The sequence below is a fragment of the Asparagus officinalis genome, chromosome 7 (genome assembly GCF_001876935.1).
Source record: "Asparagus officinalis chromosome 7, Aspof.V1, whole genome shotgun sequence".
Classification (NCBI taxonomy): Eukaryota; Viridiplantae; Streptophyta; class Magnoliopsida; order Asparagales; family Asparagaceae; genus Asparagus; species Asparagus officinalis.
This window is the reverse complement of record NC_033800.1, coordinates 78,641,627-78,645,972: the sequence shown is the minus strand read 5'-3', so window position 1 is coordinate 78,645,972 and position 4,346 is coordinate 78,641,627. Positions and strand designations below refer to the sequence as shown.

The following is a 4,346-nucleotide window of genomic DNA, read 5'->3' as shown; positions in this document are numbered from 1 at the left end:
GATTAGCATAAGACCCTAATCACCCCCCTCTAGGGTCTAACAATTAGGCCAACAACATTTTTAAAATAACCAACTATACTTTCATAATTTCACGCTATACTTTTGTAAATAACCTGCTATACTTTTTATAATATCACGCTATACTTTCAGTATATCACGCTATACTTTCATATTATCCTGCTATACCGTCAGAATAACCCACTATGTTTTCATACTATCACGTTGTATTTCCATAACCACCCACTGTAGTTTTATAATATCACACTATACTTTCATATTATCACGATGTACTTTCATAGTAACCCACTATACTTTCATAGTATCATGTTATACTTTTATAATAACTCGCTATACTTTCATAATATCACTCTATACTTTCAGAATAACCCCTTATACTTTCATAATATCACGTTATACTTTCATTTCCATAATAACCTGCTGTACTTTTATAATATCACATTATACTTTCATATTATCACGATGTACTTTCATAGTAACCCGCTATACTTTCATAGTATCATGTTATACTTTTATAATAACCCGCTATACTTTCATAATATCACGCTATACTTTTAGAATAACCCCCTATACTTTCATATTATCGTGCTATACTTTCAGAATAATCTGCTACACTTTCATATTATCCTGCTACATTTTCATTGTAAACCGCTATACTTTCATAATATCACGCTACACTTTCAGAATAACCCGCTATCACATATAATATCACGCTATACTATCATAATACCACGTTGTACTTTCATAACAACCCGCTATACTTTCATAATATCACGCTATGCTTTTATAATAACACGCTATATTTTTATAATATCACACTATCATTTCATAATAACTCACTATACTTTCATACTATCACGCTATACTTTCATAATAACCCGTTATACTTTTATAATAGCATGCTATACTTTCAGAATAACTCGTTATACTTTCATAATATGACATTATACTTTCATAATATCACATTATGCTTTTATAATATACATTCATAAGGGACCACTATCATATCCAATACCATTATCCACACAAAATACATCAGTTACTACAAAATACATCTAAGAGCACAAAATACACAAAGATCCAACCATATCCAATACTATTGTCCACAAAAAATACATCCATTACTATAAAATACATCCAAGATCACAATATACATCAAATATGACAATAAACACAAAGATATAAATTGAACAAAGTATACCCACCAAAATTCAGTACCATTGTCCACACAAAATACATTGAAATCACAAAATAAATGCTTCACTTTCGATGTTGCCCCTTATTCAGATACTCTCCCTTCAGATGGAAATAGTGCTAGATATGAGCTCTACATCTTGTACAATCTTTTTGGTCTATTGAAATCAGTTGACAATAGGCAACGCTAAACATGTATGCCATCCAGAACACCCTGCATTCTAAGCTACTATAAGTACAAATATAAAGGTTCTTACCAAAGTTCTTACCTGCAATATATAATTTCTATGTGTCAGAACATACGAAAAAATATCAATATACGAAGAAGTTGAATACACTTACCCACATTGTCGAGGTACTTCAACACTTTCTATCTCATGAAAAACAACAACAAAGGAAGTAGTTCATATGCATCTTTGCGGGTTAACCAAGCATCGTTAGATGTCCATAAAAATGTCTCCGTACATATGAAAAAACTTAGTAAATAGTCAATGAAAACTTCTTACAAGTCATAAAATTGGGTTTTTCAAATTCCTTACATAGTCATGTTTTTGTCCTTCCAAAAGTTATCAAGGAGATATCTCTCATCATCTCTTACTTTCTTCCTTTCCGGTTAATTTGGTACTTCTTTTCGATGAGCAAGCAGGACAAAAGGTGAAACGAAGAGATGTTCCATCAAGCCGATATCTCAATGGAGCTGTTCTTTTGATGGAAGGGATTTCAGGGTTGCTTTTAACTTCATGTTTTCAACCGCCTTCTTATCCAAGGGGCTAAAAACAAAGTCATCATCATCGTCTTCGATCACCATCCACTTGCACAGGCTAAGAACGAAGTCATCATTATCCACTTCCATTGAAACCATGTCCATTTCATCAATAACATCATCTCCGCCAACATCTCGTTCTACATTCATTGCATCAACATCTCCATCACCATTCCTCTCATCTCCATCGTCATTAACATCTGCATCTCCACCAACATCCTCATCTACATCTCCATCATCCCCTCATCTCTGACTCCAACATCATTTTCATCTTTGCCTCCACCTCTATCATCCTCCTCATCTCTGTCACCACCATCAACTTACCGCGTACATCATAGTACTCACACAATAAATTATGTCATGACGATGATGTATCAAGTAGTAAGAGAAATTTTTCATTTGCAATTTGTATCATACTCTCCTATTTACTATTAATTAGATGGGCAAAAATAATACATATTGGAATCAGACCTTAGCATTTGACATGACTAGTGATTGTGCCTGATTAAGGAGCCGATTCATCTGAATGTCAATACTATTTAGTTTAGACCAAGTATCTTCTGCAATAGTTTATTTTTGGGTTACTAGATCAATATATAATTCCAATAGATTTAATTATCATTGACCATTATAAGGAGTGAACTTCCATCCTAGATGTTACAAAAGGAAATAAATAAATTTCAAGGGTGATGTGTCACATTAATATGTAAAAGCCTAGAAAAAAACATTATGCTAAAATTGCACTCCTACTTTCTGGTGAGCCACAAAAGTGAATGCATTTGAAAGAAATTGAGACTTGTTTAGAAAATCCTCTCAATTAAACCTCGTATTAAAACTTCTAGTTTTTGGCAATTTATATCTAGAAACCAACTCAACCATAAAAAAAAAAATCAAGTCAACTATATGACCTGGCTTCATCCTTGTCCAGTTGATTCAGCACAAGCGTGACAAATTTTCAGAGTTGACAAAGAAAGGATGAAAAGAGTATTAATTAAGAGCATAGAATCTTATGCATATTCTTATATAAATCTTACGCATAAGAATCTTGTATAAACTGATTCAAAGTTCAATTATGAGCTTCATCTCTGGATTTTGGATTACTCTTTGATGGTCCAAAAATATTATGAAATATCCTAGTTACTTTATTCTACGAATGAATTATTTTCCCCACTTTGCAATCAAATGAAGTCATGAATAAACCAACATCATACTAACATAATAAGATCGAAAGCAAACACATAAAAGGTCAACATTCCTCAAATGATAGAGCGGATCAACCCTTCATTTTCCATTCAAGACTTTTTCTTGCCCCCATCTCAAACTTAATTCTCACAACATCCAAGCCTATTTAGTCACATAAGGTCTAACCTTTAAATTTCAGCCCATTTCCTCACAAATTGATCATACTGAGAGATCATCATCTAAAACCCAGTTATAGTCCCACAAAGAGACTAGTGACAATATAGAATCAACTTCAACTCAAAACTAAAGCTAGAGAAAGTGATGCATATACCTTCAGCAGTGTTAGTTGACGGCGACGGCCGGGCAATGGCGACAATGCCTGCCGGCGTTGCAGCTGGAGTTGAGGTCGGCAATGGCGGCATTGGTCAGGTGAAGAAATGAATGGGTAAGTTAAGGCTCGAAGTAGGGCTCAGATTTTTGCCCAAATTGGACTGGTGATTGAGAAATTAAAAGATGGGAGAAGAAGGGATCCGATAGGGCATCAAGAAGGAATGGAGAGCGGAGAGAGAAAGAAGGAAGAAGGGGTTTTCTTCGGGGAATTTTGTGGAGAGAGAACTTGGATGATTTTGTAAGAGAGAAATTGACAGAGGAGACAACAGTGAGGAGAGAGCTGTTTCGTGGCCACTGAGGGCACGGCATTTTGGGCTTTTACCCCAAAAATGTATAAATACAAGATACTATAATATTTAAATTATACTATTTTGGTTTAGAGATAAGTATATAAAGTTAAATGGGTTTAATGATACAAAAGAATGTTATTGGGTTTATAGATAAATCAGGATAAACAATTAGTCCCAAATGCAAAAACCCCTGCGTTTGGAAACTTTGATTTGGATTTGGGAAGTTGATTTAAAATCAAGGGATTTTAAATTTAAGATTTGAAATCCATGATTTAAGAAATCTTTTGTTTGGATATCTTTATTAGATGAAAGGATTTGAAATCTTTGATTTCAAAATCTAGTGTTTGGGTACTTTATTATACATGAATTTGAATTTAAAATTGATGAAATTTTATTCTCTTAACCCATCTTGTTTACATCAAATACAATGGAGATGTGTAAAATAGTAACCAAAAAACACAAATTTAGCTAATTTTGGGCGATGATAGCTACATTGCTAAGTTTTAAAA

The 4,346-nt window shown here is 33.5% G+C and overlaps 1 long non-coding RNA gene across 1 annotated transcript; it reads right to left on the bottom strand.

Moving 5' to 3' along the window:
• On the bottom strand, positions 1,088-3,533 carry LOC109850094. Its single transcript, XR_002249333.1, has 2 exons — positions 1,555-3,533; positions 1,088-1,481 (listed from the first exon to the last, which is right to left on the bottom strand). It is a non-coding gene; the product is annotated as an uncharacterized LOC109850094 (long non-coding RNA).